At 35.2% G+C, this 21774-nt stretch overlaps 2 protein-coding genes across 12 annotated transcripts in view; one reads left to right on the top strand and one right to left on the bottom strand.

The window, feature by feature from the left end:
* MEF2A (myocyte enhancer factor 2A) overlaps positions 1-21774 on the bottom strand; it is a 163165-nt gene that overhangs the window by 126747 nt on the left and 14644 nt on the right. For 10 of the 11 annotated variants that reach the window (XM_087856707.1, XM_087856709.1, XM_087856710.1 and 7 more), the window contains exon 2: positions 4924-5010. The exons of the other annotated variant lie outside the window; for it this stretch is intronic. The gene's annotated coding sequence lies outside the window, so the exon portion shown is untranslated. The remainder of the gene's footprint in view (positions 1-4923; positions 5011-21774) is intronic. 11 annotated transcript variants of the gene reach the window in all.
* Positions 1-21774, top strand: part of LOC148107568 (large ribosomal subunit protein uL22-like) — a 53907-nt gene that overhangs the window by 18792 nt on the left and 13341 nt on the right. The window lies entirely within an intron of this gene.

Raw genomic sequence — 21774 nt, 5'->3', positions numbered from 1 at the left:
GGGGGTGCAGAATAAGAAAAACAGCAGACTGTATTCAGGAACTATGCAGGCTATTTCAGAAATGATCTCACAATATATTACCAAAGATAAAGAGGGACATCTCAAGATACAGAACCCAATTCATCGAGAATATAGAAGAAAACTAAATATGCATGCACCGAATATTAGAGCTTCAAAATACATGAACCAAGAAGTGAAAGGAAAACAGACAAGTCCATAATTAAAGCTGAAGACTCCACACTCCTCTCTCAGCAATTACTGAAACAAACAGAAAATCAGAGGGATAAATTTTGAAAAACACTATCAACCAATTTGACCTAATTAACATTTTTAGAAAGTTCTACTCTACAACAGCACAATACACATTCTTTTTAAATGCCCACAAAACATTCACTAACACAGACAACATTCTACACTTTATAATAAATACACAAAATATGTTCTTGGACCACAACATAAACTAAAAACACAGAGAAACAGGGCGCCTGGGTAGTTCAGTAGGTTAACCATCTGCCTTTGGCTCAGGTCATGTGCCCACCATCCCAGAATCAAGCCCCACGTCGGGCTTTCTGCTCAGTGTGGAGCCTACTTCTCCCTCTCCCCCTGCTATGTGCACTCTCGCTCTCTCTGTCAAATAAATACATAAAATCTTTAAAAAAAAAAAAAAAGAAAGAAAAAAGAAAAGAAACATAGAGAAACATATCTAAAAAATTAACCAAATATATGACAATTAAATAGATCAAAAAAAATCACAAATTTAAGAATTCTTTGAACTTTATGTAAATGAATACAAAACAAACTTTGTAAAATGCAGAAAAAGGAAAATTTTAATAATTGCTCCTTTAGAAAAAGAAGGAAAATCTCTAATACCAGAACAAGAGAGGGGATATCATTATAAATCCTTCAAACATTAAAAAGAGTAAGGGATTATAATATGCAACCTTATGCCAATAAATAAAGCAATTTACCTGAAATGGACAAATTTACTTGAAAGACACAAACAACTGAAGCTTATTCAAGAAGAATTACTATAAATCTGAATAGCCCAAATTAAAGAAATTGAGTTCATAGTTAAAACCTTCCCACAGGGACACCTGGGTGGCTCAGTCAGTTAAGTGTCTGCCTTCAGCTCAGGTCACGATCCCAGGGTCCTGGGATCAACCCCACATCAGGCTCCTTGCTCAGCCGGGAGCCTGCTTTCCCCTCTGCCTGCCACTTCCCCTGCTCGTTCTTTCTCCCTCTCTCTCTCTCTGTGTCAAATAAATAAAATCTTTAAAACATAAATATTAAAAACAAAACAAAACAAAACTTCCCACAGAGAAACTCCAAACCCAGAGGTCTTCATTAGTGAATTCTACCGAACAGTTAAAGAGACAGTAACACCAAATGCATGGAAACTTTTCCAGACGAGGAAATCTCTCCAACTCACTCTTTACCCAGATACGAAAACCAGACAAAACATTGTTAAAAAAACTACAAACCAATACCTACTATGAGCACAGATGAAAAAACGTTAGCTAAATTTTAGCAAATTGATCCAGCAACATATAAAGTGTAACAAGTCATGACCAAGTGGAGATTATCTCAGAAATGCAAGATTCTTTAGTTTGATATTCAAAAAAGTCAACATAACTAACTACATTAATAGATAAGAGAAAAAAAAACATGTAATCATCTCAATAGATGCGGAAAAACTGATAAAAATTCAATACCCATTCACGATAAGAAAAAAAAAATTCTCAGCAAGCTATGAACAGAAGAGAACTTACTCTCGGAAAGGGTATCTGTTAAAAATCTATAGTTAACATCATACTTAGTGGTGAAAAGCTGAATGTTTTTGACCTAACATCAGGAGTAAGGGAAGAATGTCAGCTCACCACTTGTATTCAACATTGCACTGGGACTATTAGTGCAATAAAGCAAGCAAAAAAATAAAAGGATAAAAAAGTTAAGGGAATCTTTATTCACAGACAAGATGATGGTCTACAAAGAACATCTGAAGGACTATAAAAAATGTCACTAGAACAGGGAGCCTGGGTGGAGCAGTGAGTTAAGCATCAATTCTTGGTTTCAGCTCAGGTCGTGGTCTCAGGGTCATGAGATGGAGTCCCACGTCTGGCTCCATACAGAGTCTCTCCCCCTCTGCCCCTCCCACTCATGCCCTCTTTCTGTCTCACTCTCTCTCTAAAATAAATACATCTTTTTAAAAAATGTTACTGGAACTAATAATAAGCTTGAATCACAAATTACAAAGTTTAATACAAAAATCAATTATAAGTTTACATACAAACAACTGAAAACTGATCTCCTTTACATTACCACCTACAATAACATAAAACGGAGATAAACATAACAAAATAGGTGTAATACATCTACACCGAAAACAAAACTCTAAGAAAAACTAAAGACAACTTAAACAGAGAGAGGTACCAAGTTCATGTATCAGAAGACTCAACACCCTTAGCAGGTCAATTCTCCCCAGTGTAGCCTCTAGGATAAAAGCATTCACAACTGAAATCTCATTAAGCTTTTTCGTAAAAACTGACAAGCTGATTCTAAAATACACAAAAAGAAATGGAAAGGATGCAGAGTAGAAAAACAACTTAGAAACAGAAGAACAAAGGTGGAGGATGTACGCTACCTGATTTTAAGACATACTACACAGCTACAGTAATCAAGACAGTGCCCTATTGTCATACATAAACAGATCAATAAAATGAAAAGTCCTAAAAAAGACCCACATATAATGGTCAGCTGATTTTCAACAAAGGTACCAAGGTAATTCAACAGGGAAAAAATATAATCTTCTCAAAATTGCTTCTGGAAAAATTTGATTTCCATATGCAAAGAAATAAACCTTGCCCTTACTTCATACCATATACAAAAATTAACTCAAAAGTGATCACAGACCTAAAATATAAGAGCCCACTGCAGTTCCAAGACACAAGGGAAAGGAAAAAAGGTAGAAAAAAATTTGCCCAATCTCTATACCAGCCTCCCCAATTTCTACCCCAACTTAGGGCAGAATTATAGGGAAAACTCCTAATCTGAAGCTCTTCAGTCAACACATGAATCTATTAAAAAGAAAAGCATTTCCCATCTAAGTACTCAGAGTAACTCCTAAGCAAGTAGTTATTAACTCAAGTACAACCCCCAGAGCCATAGAAGCCTGCCATGAAGAATAAGACACTGTATACAACCACAGACATAGAGCCTAGTGGAAGAAGCATCATAAAGGATTCCCTTAAGTTTAAACAGGACCCAAAATATAACAGCTGAAGTTATGCCCACAGCCATCCCTGAGGTTCACAGAAGGTGCAGAGTTCTGAACTATGGGCATCAAAATGGCTAAATTCCTACAGTGCTTTAACTCAAATCACTTAGTTTTGAACAGTTACTGGACAAAAGAAATGTCAATAAGATAAAAAGAAAAAATAAATATTCAAAGATTTACAGAACACTAACCAAGGTTTATATTTAAAAATGGGAATGAGACTCTTATTATTCCCATCCTGCCTGTGGTATACAAGTTCTGGACTGAAGGATACTTTGCTTCAACTGAAAAAATAATGCCTTTTCTCCTAGTTCCCCAAACTGAAAGATATCATAAAATGGGCTCTTCCTCTGTCAAGGTTTTAAAAGAAAAATATATAACCATAAGAAACCAGCAGCATGGGGTGCCTGAGTGGCTCAGTTCGTTAAGCATCCTTCTTGACTCTTGATTTTGGCTCAGATCATGATCCCAGGGTTGTGAGATAGAGCCCCACATCGGGCTCTGCACTGTACGTGAAGCCTGCTTAAGATTCTCTCTCTCCCTTTCCCTCTGCCCCTCCCCACTCCCTCCCTCCCTCTCTCTCTCACCTTCTCTCTCTCCCTCCCCTTCCCTCTCTCTCGAAAAAATAAAAAATTTGAAAATAAAAAATTTTAAAGAAGAAACTGGTATCAGAATAAAGTACTTTAACGAAGAACTCATTTTGTAAGTTCATAAATTTTTAATACCACTTAACACTCAAAAAAATTTACACTTTATGTTAAATAGAACTGTTCCTAAAACAAGTAAAAAAAACAAATGTCAAGTACCATTCCCGTTTTTTACTGATATAATCACAAGGCACAATCAATGATGTCTAATATTTAAAATGTTAATGTTAACTTAAAACACATCAAAAACTATCCCCTACTAACATTTTTCAAAATTTTATTATTTCAAAATATTCTGGTGTTAATATAATTAACTTCTCCATTTTGAATACAAGGAGAAAATCAGACAAAGTTTCAGTCACGAAAACTTTTGAAGAGGACTATACGTCTTACAAATTGGAACCATTAACCTAGACCATTTTAAGTTTTTAAGTCAAACAGCCTACTCCGGGGCTTTGCAAATATGGCGCCTATGATTTAAGGTGGCAAATTCAAGTTACAAACACAAGTCTACATTTTTAAGAAAATCTCTTAACTCTGTTTAATTTTTTTTCTTTGACCCTTCCTAAGGTATTTCAAGAAATATTTGTCCACTTCATCTTTCATCTGAAAATCTTTCTCAGCTTATATCTAACTCACGTCCTCAAATCTGCACTTTCTCCTCTAACACTTTATGTTATTGTCACAGTAAATATGGACTACTTACTTTAGATTTTTTTTCTTTTTTTAAAATAAAGGTAAATGATATGGAAGATGAAGTGAGAAAGATGAAAAAGTTAGGATTATCTTCGCAATATCAGACAAAATATACGAGAAACTGTCAGTATACAATAGAATGCACTTCAAGTGGACTTTACAAATTTCCTTAAATAATCTACACTAAACCCCAAAATAAACTCCCAGAAGACTACTATTCAGGCTCACAAGACAGTCTGATTTTTAAAAAAGGAAAAAAATTTCCATTGTTTACTTCATAACAAAGAAAAATGAAAAATGTCTTACTAGAAATGATGTTATCAGCAAAAAAGTGCACTTAATATGATCCTTGCAGAAAATTCTTTTTTGTTCCTTTTTCACAAAATGCAATTCCTAAAGAAAAAAAATATGAGATGGGTTAGTAAGTGTTCTTAACTCTACAACAGAATTACATACCTGTTTTGTCATTATAAATTCCAACTCTCAACACTATGCCTGACAGCTCCACAAATGCTTGCTGAATAATAGGGAAAAAAATTTTTTTAAGTCATTTGTGGTATTTGCCTAATAAAAACATAATGTTAGCCAATGGAGAATTTCTAATGTCACTAACCTATTTTTTTAGGAAGTATTACTTAAATGTTCAGTAATATTCTATATACTCCTAGATTCACAAATTGGCTTCCTAGGTCCCATCTTCCTACCCTCTACATCACGTGATATGTTTTACATTTAACGGGTCACACAGCCTACCGAATGTAGGTTTTGCTAAAATAACTGAAAGTATTCACTGTATTATGTTCTCATTTAGAAAAGAAAATTGTCAGAGAGTCAGTGATTTGCACTGCCATAAAATCTGTCTGTATTCAAATACAATATGCACACTTGTAGCTTTCACTATCTTTTAAAGGTAACAATGAAATGAAAATAATGAACATAAGATCCCCAAAATGAACAAAACTGATGTCAATAATTCATAATAAAAAAAGAAACACTGGTGAATACTAACCAATGGATTAGTACCTAAAGAATAATCCAGTTTGCTTGGAATAGTAGTAAGGCATTTAGGTAAAAAGGAAAGATGGTAAAAGCCCGGTAAAAGGTGGGGACCTTCCTCACCCAGATTGGCCAGGACCAATTACGACGTTAATCCAATAATTTAGAATTTTATGACTGGATAAGTGTACGAACTCCCAAGTAAAACTGCTACATCAAATAAAAATGGTAATTTCTCCATGTCTTTTGAATCTGATTCAGCAATATTAATTACTGTGATACTGTAATTTTATCTCTATTTCAAATGAACACCTTCTCTAGAGCAGGAAAAAAACACAAATTGCCAAATGTTCTTTTTGTATTAATGAATTAAGTATTAAAAGCCTGAACTTTAAGACATACATACACACAAATAAGCTTTTTTTGCAAGGTTAAAAAGAACTTGCCAATTTCAGTTTTTAATCTAATTATACTGAAATGTAGAAAAGAAAAAAGCTCCTTAAATACAGTTTCATACCAACTTCTAAAATCCAGTAATTCAAAGTGAAACTGTTTTTCATGGATTCTCAATCTAAACAAAACTCAAAATGTATTTTAACACCAGCTTTATGTCAGTGTCACAGAAGGAATTAAAGTTTAGCAATTTGACCCATGGTAAATAACCAATTACACACAAATTTGAAGGGCGCTTGGGTGGCTCAGTCAGTTAAGCTTCTGCCTTCAGCTAGAGTCATGATCCCAGGGTCCTGAGATCGAGTCCCACATCAGGCTCCTTGCTCAGCAGGGAGCCTGCTTCTCCCTCTGCCTGCTACTTCCCCTGCTTGTGCGTGCATTCTCTCTCTCTCTGACAAATAAATAAAATCTTAAAAAAAAAAATAAATGTGATACATCCTGGTATATTTTCTTACATCAAAAATTCATTCTTAGTTCTATAAATGAACTGTTATTGACAACTTGTGTTTTGTACATAGTTCTCAAATAATTTAGAAGAGAAAATATTTTAAAAATCAAATTCTTTTATAATAATCTACAGTGAAACATACTCTCACCTTCAAAATAAAACCAAAACTAAAATGTTAGTGCTACATCTAGTTATCATTAAATTTCACACATTAAATCTCCAAATCTCATTGCTTCTGTCCAGGCAAGAGCTAGACAACCTATACCTCCAATTGCTATTACTCCCAAATCTGATCCCAACCAACCTCCTAGCCAGCTCCCTCTACTTTTTTTGTGAGAGAGAGAGAGCGAGCGAGCTCGTGTGCATATGAGCAAGCCGGGGGGGGGGGGGCACAGAATCTTAAGCAGGCTCCATACCCCGCATGGAACCCAACGTGGGCTGATTCCAGGACCCTGAGATCATGACCTGAGCCAAAATCCAGAGTCGGACACCCAACCGAGTCACCCAGTCCCTCTACTTCTTATCAACCTATATCGTCATTAACCTAGACAACAAGCCATTGACCAAACTGTCAAGTTCTATAATTTTGTTCAAGTTTTTACCTATGCTGGAAACAATGTTCCCCCATCTCTTAAACAATCTTCCCCAGTTCAATGGCACCTTCTGTGACAGTAACCTCAGGAATACTCTTACCATCACAATCACTTTGGGGTGGTGGGGGGAGGCTGTAAAATTATACTTAGTTTTGTAAGTATGAGTCTCCTCTATACTTTATGCTTTTTTTTTTTGAGAAAGAACTTTGTTCATTTTTATAGTCCCAATATCTAGTTAATATCTGGAATAGAATTCAATATAGTCCATTCAGAAAATATTTACTGAGTATCCAATGTATTCCAGACACTTTTCTAGGTGCTAGGGATAAGTCCCTATATCTATGACTGACCCCATGGAGCTTACATGCTAGTGGGGGATACCTACATCACACAATGAATGAGGAACATGTAATATATACAGTAGTTACACAAAGTCCTAATATAAAAAAAATAGAGCAAGGAAGTAAGTACTATCATAGAGGATTAAGATTTGAGAAAGACCTAATGAGATGATAATAATAAGAGCAACTGTAACAACAGCATTTATCATATGCTAACCAGTATCCTGTTTTACATGCATCAACAAAGGTAAAGCCAACAATAATCTATTATTCTCAAAAGGAAAATGAAATACTAAAACGGTACCTGCCAAGGTCACATAGCTAAGTTAGTAAAGTGGTGAAGCCAGGATTCGAACCCAGGCATGCTTTTAACAGCTATGCACTACCACAGTTCAGTTCATGTTTTTTTTTTTTTTTTAATATTTTATATATTTATTTGAGAGAGAGAGAGAGAAGGGGAGAGATAGCATGAGCAGGGGAAGAGGCAGAGGGAGGGAGAAGGAGAGGAATAAGCAGACTCCCTGCTGAGCGGGAGGCTCAATCCCAGGACTCCAAGAACATGACATGAGCCCTGAGCCAAAGAGCCAACTAACCAAGCCATTCGGGTGCCCCCAGTTCATGCTTTTGTTAATGAATTAAATATGTGAAAAACTGAATGCATACTAAAGCAATGGATTCAAAAGACAGAAAAGCAAATCTCAGTCTCAGAAGACTGATACATTTAAGCAGCTTCAGTACATCAATACCTATATATGATAGATACCCTGACAAATAACAGGTGAGTGCCTGCTGTGAACAAAAATGATAAACACTGATAATTTCTCAATAACTTTTAAAATAAGTTTTAAGTTTCTATATGACAATTACCAGAACTAAAAAATTACACACGGCAATATCACAAAAATCACAGGGCTAGGTCATTTAAAAAAAAAAAAAAAGTTTTAAAGAAGTACTCTGAAACAAATGAAAACATTGAAAATGCTATCATTTCAATAAAGTTAAATGTAAAATATCACAGTTTATACTGTGGCACAAGGTACTATCAACTTCCAATTTTCCATATTAACAAGAAGGGTTAAATGAAATGACTGAGATTCGAACTCCTCTTTTCAAATATCTCAACTACATTTTAGGAAGCAAATAGATAACACCTAATACAACTGCTGATGATAACTGAAGACCTGAATAACCCAAGATAATTTGCTCCCTAATGCCTTCTCTTGCTATATTAGCTTGTTAATTATGTGCTTCATCAGTGAATGCCAATAAATGAGAAAGCAAAATGAAACAAAGTGCTCCTGACATGGTATTAACATTTCTAGTTTCAAGTCTTAAGAGCCTAAAATCCTAAGCATCTCCTCAAGTCTTGATTTAAAAAAGAATATATATATATATATACACACATATATATATATAAAATTATGAAGAAAATTTCTGCTTTATGTCTGAACTTACCAAATTTCACGGGATACCTCTGCCCTGAGCATAATGCAGTGTCAAAGAAAAGAGGTTTCTATATGAAAACAGCTTTTAAAATCAATCCAGATTAAGGGAAAAATTAAACATGCAAAAACCAAAAAACAAACAAAAACAGTCTATAAACACAATAAATGGTGCATATTTCCTCAAACATTAATTTCATTTTGTAATCAAAACTTAGGCTTACCAGCAATGGTGTTTTTAATTCAAGGGAGGGTCAGCTCTCACACATGGGCATCAAACTACTCATGCCTTAAAAAGATTTTTGGTACCAACCATGATGTAGTAACTAAGTACCAGACATGCTCCCCCAATGAACTCAACTAGAAAACTGATCAGATATATAAAGCTCTAATTTAAAAACACTGGACACCAAGCAGCTGAGCACTGTGATACCTGAGAAAAAAAGTGTCCCCTACACACTCTGTATGCAGAGTCCAGAGGGCAGTGCAAGAATGGGAAGCCAAGCAGAATATGATGCACTCAGTGATTAAAAGAGACAGACACTAAAATTTAGGGAGGCTGAGGTAATGGGAATTTGTACAGCAGAGGAGCAGAGAAGATGGAGCTCAAGAAGAGAAAGCATTCCTGAATCTGTTGAGGTTTCTAGAGTAGTTCTGCCCAAAAGAAACAACATGAACCCGAAATGTAATTTTAAATTTTCTAACCACATTTTAAAGGAAAATGAAGCAGGTAAAACTAATTTTAACATAATTCATTTAACCCAATATGCTCAAAATATTATCATTTCAGGATATAACTGATGTAAAAAACAGGTATTTACATTCTTTTTTCCATAATAAGTTTCTGACATTTGGTGTGTTTTATACTTACAGCACATTTAAATTCAAACTAACCACAATTCAAGCTCTCAATAGCCACAATGTGGCTAACTGCTACCATATACTTGACAATGCAGTTTCTTAAATATAAAACTGTGTATGAGTTAAGTGAAACTCTATAAGGCCAGGCAAGGAATAACGATCAAGCAGGCTCAAAAGTTTCGAGATTACGTAGATTGGGGGGGGGGGGGGGGGGGGGGGAATGTGCAACTTTCAAACAAAAAGGAGAAAGACCTCACTGAAACCTGGGGAAATCAGTAGAAACTGAATCAGAATCATCACTTAGTAGCTGTGCTAAACTAGTTCTAGAGTAAAGGCTACATTAGACTTGCCAAAACAAAGTTTAAAAACAAGCCTCAAAAAGTTCAAACAGATCTACGAGAAATGTAACACCCTGCCAAAACAAAATTAAAATCTCTCCAGAAGAAATCAACAAAATCCAGACAACAGTGTGAGGAATGTCCAAGAGTCAATCAAAACATACCAAACATAAGAAAATGGAGAAATGTGTGACCCATACCAGGGGGAAAATCTGACAAAAGAAACAGACTCAGAACCAAGAGAGATGATGTATCTAAAGACATAAACTTTAAAATATTACAAATATGTTAGAGGATTTAAAGAAAAACAAAAACAAAAGACAGTTATTTTGAAAAGAATGAATGGGGGCACCTGGGTGGCTCAGTCGGTTAAGTGTCTGCCTTCGGCTCAGGTCATGATCCCAGGGTCCTGGGATGGAGCCCTGTGTTGGGCTCCCTGCTCAGTTGGGAGTCTGCTTCTCCCTCTTCCACTGCCCCTCCCCCTACTTGTGCACACGTGCACACTCACTCTCTCTCTCCCTTTCAATTAAATAAAAATCTTATTAAAAAAATAATGTATTTTTTAATATGAGAAATGTAGTATCTCAGAGAATCAAGTGGATAGACCTAGCAACAGATTAAAACAGTGGGGCGGGGGGGAGATCCCTAACTTGAAGATATAAAAATAGAAAGAAAAAAAAAAAAAAAGAAAAGCGTATCAAGGACCTGTGAGAATATCAAGGGCAGTCTAAAAATGGTATAACTGGAGTCCTGGAAAGATGAGGAGACAGAAAAAATATCTGAAGAAATAAGGACCAAAGAATTTCCAGATCTAACAAAAACTAAACCCATATATTCAAGAGATTCAATGAACAAAAAACAGGTTAAGCACAAAGAATTCACACCAAGTCATATAATTAATAATCAAACTACTGAAATCCAATAATATAGAGAAAGTCAAAGCAGCCAAAGTTGGGGAAAAGACACATTACACAGAGGAACAAAGATAAGAATTACCAGGCTCCTTGTCAAAAATAATACAAACAAGTTGAAAGCAAAGAAACAAAGCCTTTGAAGTGCTACAAACAAAAAAACCTGCAAAGCAAAATCTACGAAGAGCAATAAAACCCTTCACAGAAGAAGGGGAAATAAAGACATTTTCAAACAAACAAAAGCTGAGAATCTATGACTAGCACGTCTGCACTACAAAAAACACTGAAAGAAGTTCTTCAGGAAGAAAAAGGATAGAATTGTACAAGAGTGAACCCTCATGTAAACTACAAACTTTGTTAATAAAAATTTACCAATATTGGTTCACCAACTGTAACATGTATATCACACAATTAACAATGCAAATTGTTAAATAATAGTGGACACTGGGGGCCAAAGTGAGAGGGAGAACAGGGAAAGAGAAGAATATATGGAAGTCTGTACTTTCTGCTCAATTTTTCTGTAAACCTAAAACTGTTCTAAGAAACAAGCCTATCAGTTAAGAAATAGCAGAAACTTCTACACAAAGGAAGAACAACAATGGTAAATATGTGAGTTTACCACCTATTTTCTTACCTTTAATTTTAAAAAGATAATCTGATTGTGTAAAGCAAAAGTGGCAATAACATATAATAACCTGTAGAACAAAATCACAAAAACAGCAAAAAGAAGAAGAGGGAAAAAACTGAAAATACACTGTGGTAAGGATCATTCATTATTCACAAAGTGATGATAGCAGACTGTGATAAGTTCAAGATGCATACTGTAAAACCCTAGAGCAACTACTAAAAAAGAAAAGAAACTAATAAAACTAATAAGCCAAGAAAAGAAGTAAAATGGAATGCTAAAAAATAAGCAACCTCCCAGAAAAGAAAAAGGAAACACAAAACAGGTAGAAATTATTAAAAAAAAAACAAAAAAAACCATAAAAAATGGTAGACTTAAATCCAATTAAATGAATAATTATGTTAAATATATATGGTGTAAATGTTCCAATTAAAGGTACAGACTATCAGACTAGATTAGAAGCAGATACTGTCAGACTGGATAAAATTATGTACCCCACTTTAAATATAATGATATAGATAGATTAAACATGAAATAGAAAAGGATATACCATACAAGCATTAATCATAAGAAAGCCGGAATGTCTGTATTAATATCAGACAAAGTACATCACAAGAGAAGAAATATTACCGGGTATAAAGGAACATAAATCATAATGCTTAAAGTGTCACTTTATCAGAAATACAAAATAATCCTAAATGTTTATGCAGCCAATAAGAGAGTTTCAAAACATGCAAAACAAATAATGACAAAACTAAAAGGAGAAATAAATTTACAATTATAGCTAGAGAATTCTACAGTCTCTCACAATAATCAGTAAAACAAGCAGACAGAAAATCAGTAAAGATATATAAAACCTGAACAACACTATGAACCAGTTCATATCTCTTGGTATAGTCAACAAGAAAGAATATATGCTGGACGATAAAACAAGGCATATATAAATTTAGAAGAGTAAAATCAGGGGCACCTGGGTGGCTCAGTCAGTTAAGCATCTGTCTTTAGCTCAGGTCATGATTCCAGGGTCCTGGGATAGGGCCCAGCACCCAGCTCCCTGCTCAGTGAGGAACCTGCTTCTTCCTCCCCATCCCCGCCCCCCGCTCATACTCTCTCTCTCTCTCTCTCTCTCTCTCTCTCTCTCAAATAAATAAAATATATTTTTTTAAAAAGAGTGAAATCATACAGAATGGTTTTCTTTTTGCAGATCTAATTGGCTTTATTAAAGGATTCATGAATCAGGCAGCATTCCATCTACCAAGTAGAGAGGAACTCCCCAGAAAGTGTTTTCTGACCATGAAAGAATAAAAGACCAATAACAAAAATATATCAGAAAATTTTCCAAGTATTTGTAAATTAACAGATTTCTAAATAACCCACAGGTTAAAGAACTCGTGAGAAAAATTTAAAAACACATGGAACTGAATGATAATAAAAATAAATTATCTAATTATGTAGAGTGGAGCTAAGCATGCTTAGAAATTTACATCTTATGTTAGAAAAGAATAAAGATTTAATAATCGTGTTCTAAATTAGCTTCCACCTTAAGAGGCCAGGGGAAAAAACCACATTAAGCTAAAAGCAGAGGTAAGGAAATAATAAAAGCAGAAATTGGTGAAATAGATGAGAAACCAAAAAAAGCAAAAGATAAAACCAATGAAAACAAAAGCTGGTTCTTTAAAAAGAAGCCCTAGCTAGACTGTTCAAGAAAAGAAGACACAAATTGCCAACATTTAATTGAAGGAGAGTACATTACTACAAATTTCAAACATTAAATGCATATTAAGGTAATAGTTAAGTGCAATTCTATGCCAATAAATTTAACAACTTAAATGAAATAGACAAAATTCCCCATGTGCAGGGGAAGGGGCTGAAGGAGATGGAGACAGAGAATCTCAAGCACACTCCCTGCTGAGCAGGATGCCTGACAGGGGGTTCGATCCTGCAACCCTGAGATCGATGTCCTGAGCCAAAATCAAGAGTAGGATGCTTAACCAACTGAGCCATCCAGGCACCCCTAATTCAGATATTTTGTAATTAAAAATCTAAAGGCTTCCCACAAAGAAAACTCCAGACCCAGGTGGCTTCCCTAGTGAATTCTTCAAACATCTAAAAAAGATAGAGTATCAGTTTTAAACAAGCTCTTTTAGGAAAAAGAGGAAGAGGTAATAGTTTCTAACATATTCAATAAAGCCAGAATAATCCCAACACCAAAGCAAGGCAAGGAGACCACAAGAAAAAGAAAATGTGTACTAATATCATTTGTCTATATAGATGCAAATATCATTAATAAAATATAAGCAGGTCAAATCCAGCAATATATAAAAAGTTAAACAGCAGTACAAATGGGTTTGTCTCTGGAATGCAAGGTTGGTTTAGCATTCTAAAAATCAGTGTAACTCACTACATTAACATACTAAAAAAATGATTAATTTCAATAGATGTAAAAAAGCATCTATGCATGATAAAATACCCATTTATGGGAGAGTGGAGGGGGACATCCCTTAACAAACTAGGTTTGAAGGAAACTCCTTCAACCTAATGAAAGGCATCTACAAAAACCTACAGCTAATGATAAAGGACTGATTTTTTTTCCTGTACAACTGGAAACAAAGCAAGGATGCACACTCTCATTATTTCTATTCACCATTTTACTAGAAGTCCTAACAATCACAATAATGCAGCAAAGGGGGAAAAAAGGTTTCCAGATTAGAAGGAAAAAATAAAATAGCTTCTACTCACACATGACATGACAATATACATAGGAAATCCCCAAAAATATACAATAAAGTGGCTGGAACTAAAAAGTGGGTTTCGCAAGGATATAGGATACAAGATCAATATATTTTATAAAGATCTTAATATGTTTTTTAAATTTCAAGTAAGCTCCATGCCCAACATGGGGCGTGAACCCACAACACTGAGATTAAGAGTTGCATGCTCTACCGACTGAGCCAGCCCTAGATCAGTATTTTTTAAGTCAAATTTCTATATACCAATAAAGACAAATGCAAAGTTAATCTTTTTAAAAATACCATTCACCTTAACATTAAATATTTAAAGACAAATTTAACAATATATGTGTAAGACTATTTTCCTGGATACTAGAAGACATTGTGAGAAATTAAGGAAGACCTAAACAAAAAGGATATATATATCATGTTCACAGATCTGTACACTCAATCAATACTATTGTGATACTGATTCTCCCCAAACTGATCTAAAACACTGAGAGGTTGTAGAAATTCACAAAGATATTTAAAAATTTATAATATAGCTAAAACAGTTTTGAAAAAAAAAAAAAAGTTGGAAGATACAGCATGTGGTTAAACCCACCCCAGCCCACACACACACACCCCTAAATCAAGGGAACAGAATAGAGAATGCAGAAATAAATCCACACACACGGTCAACTGATAGTCAACAAAGGCATTAAGGTAATTAAATGGGAAGAAGCCTTATCAACAAATGGCACCAGAATAAATGAATCCTGCTATTACCTCATATCACTCCCTAAAATTTAGTCAAAATGATCACAACCCTATGTGTAAAAGCTAAACTATAAAACCTCCAAAAGTAAACAGGACAAAAAAAATTTCACTGCCCCATGTAAGGCAAAGATTATCAGGCCACAAAAAGAAGAAAAAATTAATAATTTTAGAAGGTTGACGAGCAGTTCTTTATCAAAATTAAAAACTTCTGCTCTTTGAAAGACAACATTAAGGAGAGAAAAATCAAGCCACATACTGGTGGAAAATATTCAAAATACAATAATGAAAATGAAAAAAAGACTTCTATCTAGAACATATAAAAATTTCTTAACAGTTCAGGGGACGCCTGGGTGGTTCAGTCGGTTAAGTGTCTGCCTTCAGCTCAGGTCATGATCCCAGGGTCCTGGGATGGAGTCCTGCATCAGGCTCCTTGCTCATCAGAGAGCCTGCTTCTCCCTCTGCCTGCCACTGCTTGTGTGCACACGCTCTCTCTCTCTCTCTCTCTCTCTCTGACAAATAAATAAATCTTTAAAAACAACAATCTCTTATAGTTCAGTAGTAAAAAGGCAAACAACCCAATTAAAAATGAGTGAAAGATTTGAACAAACATTTCACCAAAAAAGACACATGAATACCCCACTAAGCAAATGAAAAATGTTTAAAACCATTACTCATCAGAGAAATGCAAAATAAAACTGTAATGAAATGCCAGTATGTATCTACTAGAATGGCTAAACTTAAAAAGGCTAACAACGCTAAGTGTTGAAAATATGGAGAAACTGCAACTCTCATTGCTGGTGGGATTGTAAAATCATATTACTTTGGGAAACAATTTCACGGTTTCTTATAAGGTAAAACATACACTTATCATATGACCCGGAAATCTCATTCCTTGGTATTTACCCAAGAAAAGTGGAAATATATGTCCACACAAAAGCTTGTACTCAAATGCACAGAGTAGCTTGATTCACAAAAGCTCCAAACTGAAAACAACCAAAATGTCCATGCAAGATGAACGGAGAAACTGGTCTAGACATACAATGGAACACCAGGCAACATGAAAAACTAGGCAACGCTAAAAACACTACTTAGTAGATACAAACATGGATGAACTGCAAAAACATTTTGGTGAGGGGGTAAAAAAAGCCAGACACTAGTATCATTTAATATCTGATACTAGAATTGAAAAAAAAATACTACTAAGGCCTTAAAAAATAGATTTTTCTAAACCCACTGATACTAAGTCACAAGAAACAATATCTTTAAGTCAGTAAAACTTCACAGAAGCAAGCACTTAAGGAAGAAAGGGATTTTAAGCACACATGAAACTAGGGACTGTTCCAATTAGAGGAGCTAAGAAAGAAAGATGACATAAACTTGAGTAGGTGTGAACAAAAAGAGCAAAGCAGAGTGTAGGATGGACAGATGGGCAGAACACAATTATGCACTACCTTGAAAACACACGAGCATTTGAACTTAGTAAGGGAAAAAATGAAAAGATAAGAGAAAGGCAAGACTATCCTCTCAAGTTGAATAATGCACAATTCTAGTCTTAGTGCTAGGTAACGTTAAAAAGCTGGGTTCACATACAATCCCCACTAAAACACAACTTATTACACTCTTAGCTAGTGGACCAAGAAGATAGCATTGTGTCATAATGTAATAGTATACTAATGCCAAGAAATGCCCATTTTTCCCATGCCCTTCCACCTTCATCTAGATCCCCCAAACTACCCATGAGAACCAAAATACCTCTTCATGCAGCTTGTTCTTTTTAAAAAGTAAAAAAGAGCTTGAGAAATAATTAATACACCATACAATTCACCCATTTAAAGTATACACTTGAATGATTTATATTCAAACGAATGTGCAACCACTACCACTATCTAATTCCAGAACATTTTCATCACCCTAAAAGAAACCCAGTACTCATTAGTAATCACTCCCCATTCCTTATCTCCACCCACACCTGGAGCATCTACTTTTTGTCTCTATAGATTTGTCTATTTCGTATATTTCGCATAAATTAAACCATACCATACATGGTTTTTTGTTTTTTTTTTTTAAAGATTTTTATTTATTTATTTGACAGAGATAGAGACAGCCAGCGAGAGAGGGAACACAAGCAGGGGGAGTGGGAGAGGAAGAAGCAGGCTCATAGCAGAGGAGCCTGATGTGGGGCTCGATCCCACAACGCCGGGATCACGCCCTGAGCCGAAGGCAGACGCTTAACAGCTGTGCCACCCAGGCGCCCCCATACATGGTTTTTTGTTGGCTGACTTAAGTCAACAACAATATCTTCAAGATCCTTCCACTCTGTACCATGTATCCATTTCTCTTTCCTTTTTATTGACAAATAATATTCTATTGTATGGAAATACCACATTTTATTTATTCATTCATCAGTTGATGGACCTCTGGGTTATTTCTACTTTTTACCTATTATAATACTATGAACAATGGTATACAAGTTTCTGAGTGGACCCATGTGCGTTTCCAGCTTCTGTTCTTATAATTTAAAAAAATTGTGTCTTTAGATATTCTTTTCTATAATCTCATTTCCTTACCATATACAACACCTCCCCACAGTGATACACATATCCATTGTTATGCCACAGGTATAAGTTAGGCATTATAAGTAAATTAGTAGGACCTATTTTATTCTCCCAAATAATTTATCAACCCCCTCAATCTATAATCAGCAAGATTACAGTTTTCACAATATTTAATATTTATTATAAGTTCTGATGATACTGTCATTCTTCAAGTGGAGGATGTGACCTCTGAAATGCTGAAGTTCCATTTATTCTACCCCTCTACCTGACCTTAGGGGCTAATACTCCCAGTATTCCTTCTCAGGCATATAGTTACTTGAACCAATAGCCTCAACTACACAAACGCCAATAACAAGAAGCACATTTTGTCCACACACCAAAACAACAACAAAAAATGTTTTAAGATGGGCACACTTTAAAATATGACACTAAGCACCTAACATAATAGCCAAACATACATCACTTTGGTTAAACAGTCTGGTAAACTGGCAAAGTGTGTCAAACAGATGTCCATACTAATAAGGATGTTGGCCAGAATCTAGAAAAGCTTGAACACTGTATTCATGATATTCTGCAACTTCCTACAGTTTTGAACCGGAAGAGGCCTTAGAAAGGCCTTTTTAGGGACAGAAATTATAAAGCTTATAAAAACGAAATGGAATCCAGGAGTAAAATCCAGACTACCAACCTAATTCACTATTAAAATAGGGTTCTACTTATTTAAAACAACAAAAACACCTGAACAAATGGAAAAGAAGAAATCCAGAAGGGTGAAATATATAAGTGGATTATGAGATACAAACTTCCAGTTACAAAATAAATAAGTTACAGAGATGAAAAGTACAGCACAGGGAATAAGATATCAAGAAGATGGTAATAACATTGGTGACAGGGACTACATTTATCACAGTGAACACTGAGTAATGTATAGAACTGAACATCTGATGCTAATACTGTATGTGAATTACACTTAAAGTTTCCAGTGCAAAAAAGAAAGAAAGAAATCCAAAAGGTCTTAAAGTTATCTCAAATACCGTAACTTATGATTTCCCTTGCAAGTTATCTGATACTTCTAAAGTGACTGAATCTGATACCTCTTTCTTACGAGAAAGAGAACTGGGAAGAGTTACAACTACTGCCCCAAGAACTGCACATTATCTACTACCTGTTACATCTACAACATATCCTAGGACAGTTGTGGCAATTATAAATTACTGTAATACTTTACTTCTTTGCTAAGTAGACCCACGGTTCACGTGTGTCAAAATTTCATCTCACAGCAGAAAAAAGGTTAAGAAATACTGAGCTAGATCAGCAGGGGTAGAGATGTCTTAAAATCATCTTTTCAAAACCTTATTAGCTCAGTCCAGATCCTAGATTTTGCACTTTACAAACAGTCACTGAGAGACAGCAATTTAAAGATTAATTTATATTTACCAAGAACTAACACATAAGCATAAATGCCTCCAATGCAGTGTGCATGAGTCTACTGCCTTTAGTATAATGTCAAACATGGTAACTATGATAAGACAGACACAAAATACTACTGGATGTCAAAACAAAAAACAAAAAACAACAAAAAAACAAAAAACACCTTCTAACTGGAAGGAATCCATTTCTTATGAAGAGCACAGCATTTGGTCTGGCCTGGGAAAGGAGACTAAGAAGTGGGATACAGAGAATGAGAAAAGGATAATCTATCTTTATTCATGCCTTCCACTTGCAAGGTATGTATTCCCCTACAATTCCCTTCAAATAATTAAATTAAAGAATGAGCCTAGCGCTGTGCTTTTTAAAAAGTGGTGCTGAGGAGTATCCTTTAAGGAACTAAGTTTTGTTAATAAGAAAGGACATACACACCATCTTCATTATCTTGTATGGGCATATTAAGGAAGGCACTGGTCGCTTCCAAGCTTAAAAACTTTCAACAGCTCATCCTTACCTGGATAATAAAATTGCAACATTCAAGGTGCTCTGAAATCTGGCCTCAAGCTCTCTTTCCCACTTCACTCTGAAAAGCCCTCCAATCTAGCCAAACTGTGTCGACTACATACCTCTCACTTTCCTGTCTTAGCTCCTTTGTTCCAACTATACTCTCTATGTGGAATATCTTCAGCATCCCTGACAATAAAATTTGACATTCAACTCAAATACCAATTCCTTCATGAAGCAGCCGCTTATCACTTCTGAACTCTCCTTCCCTGAACTCCCCTAATCCATTAATAATGTCTAAGGTTTATACATCACTTGGTAATTAGTATAACACAGCAATTAACAAGAATTTTACCCTCCTTAAGCCATTACCTCCAAGAAGCAAAGAGCTATATCTCATAGGTGTTTTCATTTCAGAACCAATAGTTAAAGCACTGAAAATAGGTAAGGGATAGTCCAAAAGAGAGAGTGAGGGAGCAGAGCCACGGACATTGCTTTGGGGCTACCATATTTACCAGTCAAAAGAAAAATGGGAGGGGCCCCTGGGTGGCTCAGTGTTAAGCGTCTGCCTTCAGCTCAGGGCGTGATCCTGGCGTTATGGGATCAAGCCCCACATCAGGCTCCTCCGCTATGAGCCTGCTTCTTCCTCTCCCACTCCCCCTGCTTGTGTTCCCTCTCTCGCTAGCTGTCTCTATCTCTGTTGAATAAATAAATCAAATCTTTAAAAAAAAAAAGAAAAGAAAAAAAAAGAAAAATGGGAGGGCAATAAAAAGAAAATGTATAAATAGCCTGTTAAGTATTATTTAAGGTTTTTGGAAACTATGAAAACAGAAGTGAAAGCTTATAAAAGAGGACCCAAAGACAGCTAGGCATAGGTACTGATTAACTTTTAAACCCCATTAGAAAGAGGTAGAGAATTCCAAAAATACATCACTAATAGCAAAAAAAAAAAAATTTTTTAATTTATATTATGAAAGATTTCTGATGTTTAAAGTCAATATACTTTTCAATCCTGGTTGGTATTTTTATTTTAAAAAGTGTACAGTGACTAGTTTAAACAAGTTAACTTCTACTCCAACAACCTCAAACACTGACAAAAAACTTGTTAATTCTAGGGAAAGAAATGTTTAAGGCAATAAATATTTTAAATGACTAAATTCTAGAACCAAGCATAAAGAACTTCCATACATAATTCCAACTTCATGTTAAATTCTCATGTTAACAAGACAGATAAAAAGCATAAAAAACAGAGAACCAATTAATGTTACCTACAGTAAACAGATTCAATACCATCTTATTAAACATAATAATGAGTGTGTAGCCAAGGAATAATGCCACACCTACTATTTATTGTAATCAAAAGACAACTGTCAAGATCATAAAATAAAACGGAGAAAACCAAAAGAGAATAGAAAAAGAATGAAAAGAAGTATATGTAATTCAACTTTCAAAGAAATTAACATCTATCAGACCAATTCCCAAGTTTAAAAGTTACTTTTTCCAAAAAGTTCACATACTACATTGCCATTGGAATAAACAAGTACCAAGAAGCCCTTGGCTAAATATAGGTCTATAACTCATTCATGTTATAATAAAACCAAGGCATTTCCTATATACATTCTAGAAAAAAACCTTTGATTTAATAACTTTGCTTTACAAAAAAAGCACTTAAGACTCTTGCAATAACCCAGAAACTACATTTGCATGCTAAAAGAATGAAGAGTATTTGAATTTAATTAATCTCTCCTACAAGGTATTTTCTGGAGTCTCCAAGCTCACCCATGGAAGCTGACTGCCTATGTCTCTTCCTAACTAAAGGCTTTGTAGCATTGACAGCTATCATAATTCTAGATTCCTGCTCCCTTCCCCCAAAAGTAGAGACTTCAGTGACAACGACGGTGATGGTATATCTAAGTGACTCTAAAAAACAGTCCCCCAAACCATATGAAAAAACAAGAAAGGAAAAGGAAATTCTACCCAAAACCATGCTTTCAGCATAGCCTTGAAGACGAAGAATGCTGATACTGCAAAACAACTGTGACTGAAAACAGAAAAATCACCAAATCCTAGCACTTAATCTCTCAGGCTGTCACTCCACCCCTACTCGGACACGGGCTTGGTGGCAAGGAGGCTAGCAAAGGAGCGCTAGGGTCATCTACAAGGACAATGAAAAC

The sequence above is a fragment of the Ursus americanus genome, chromosome 28, assembly GCF_024610735.1.
Source record: "Ursus americanus isolate L20-20 chromosome 28, mUrsAme1.1.p, whole genome shotgun sequence".
Taxonomy (NCBI): domain Eukaryota; kingdom Metazoa; phylum Chordata; class Mammalia; order Carnivora; family Ursidae; genus Ursus; species Ursus americanus.
This window is presented reverse-complemented; position numbering and strand designations above follow the sequence as displayed.